The sequence below is a fragment of the Crocuta crocuta genome, unplaced genomic scaffold (genome assembly GCF_008692635.1).
Source record: "Crocuta crocuta isolate KB4526 unplaced genomic scaffold, BGI_CrCroc_1.0 scaffold241, whole genome shotgun sequence".
Classification (NCBI taxonomy): domain Eukaryota; kingdom Metazoa; phylum Chordata; class Mammalia; order Carnivora; family Hyaenidae; genus Crocuta; species Crocuta crocuta.
Window position 1 is genome coordinate 2,900,830 of NW_027527807.1, and position 1,596 is coordinate 2,902,425.

Here is a 1,596-nt window from a genome sequence, read left to right on the forward strand (position 1 = left end):
CTGATCCTGTGGCTAAAGCAGGGAAGGTACAAGAGGACCCAGAAAGTGACAGAAATGCTTAAAAAAGAACCTGATATAGACATGTTTCAAAGACACAAGGGCCAACTTGAAAAGGCACCCACTGGCCACAGAAGGGAAATTCTGAGCACCAAAATGAGAACAGTAATGAATTAGAAAGCATTGAAAAAAAGTAGAAGTCTGTGAGTCCATACTAATAAATAAGTGGGGAGAAACAGAAAGGTCTTGCGTACAGACCCCGGTTAGTGTTGACTGGTAAATGCGGAAGGCACACTGGAGCTGGGAAGCCATCACTTCACAAGCAGTGTAGTAAAGACTGAGTCAGGCAAAATGACTATCAGATGCTATATAAAGGGGAAAATGAGGAGAAGGATACTTGCATAGTCTCCAAGCGTTTCCCCTAAGATGGCTTACTGGTTACAAAGGGGAAAATGGTGACCATAGAATGGAGACCTTGGACAACACCTTCACCGAGTGATCAGAATTCACATCTACGATGACAGGCAGCAGATGGCCATCGTGTGCCTCCAGATGGGATGCACTGGGAAGAACACAACATCATGCATGTAGTTTTCCACCCAGGAAAGCATAACCGGAATTTAACCATGAGGAAACATCAGACAGATTCAAAATAAGGAACATTCTTTTTTTTTTTTAATGTTTATTTATTTTTGACAGAGAGAGAGAGAGAGAGAGAGTGCGTGTGCTCACATGCATGAGTGGGGGAGGGCCAGAGAAAGAGGGAAACAGAATCCAAAGCAGGCTCCAAGCTCTGAGCTGTCAGCTCAGAGCCCGACTCGCGGCTCAAACCCATGAACTGTGAGATCATGACCCGAGCTGAAGCATGTCACTAAACCAACTGAGCCACCCAGATGCCCCTGGAACATTTTGTTTTGTTTTGTTTTAAAGGGAAGAGATTACTATTTAAAAATGGCAATGTCATTAAATACAAAGAAAGGCTGTGGAAATGTCCCAGATTAAAGGTGACTAAAGAGACATAACAACTTGATTTAATACCTGGCCCCAGACTGGATACTGTACTGGATGGGAAAAATGATATAAAGGATATTATTGTATCACTTTTCAGCAATGCAAATGGCAGATCGGTATTGGTGTTAAATTTACAGAAGTTGACTAAGTGTTCAGTTGACCCTTGAACGACATGGGGGTAAGGTCGCCAACCTCTCCCCCGTACAAAAATCCACGTATAATTTTGACTCCCCCAAAACTAAACCAACAGCCTACTACTGACTAGAAGCCTTACTGAGTAACATGCAGTCAACATATATTTTGTATGTTGGATGTATCATACACTGTATTCTTACAATCAAGAAAGCATCATTAATAAAATCTTAAGGAAAAGAAAATACTTTTGTAGTCCTGTACCCTATTTGTTGAAAAAAAAAATCCACATGTAAGTGCACCCACATGCTTAAAACCTGTGTTATTTGAGGCTCACCTGGGCTGTGGTTATAAACAAGAATATCTTTTTTCTTAGGAAATACACGCTGAAGTATTCAGGGGCAAGACCATAATGTACCAAACCTCAAATGGTTCAGAAAAAAGATACACTTGGTA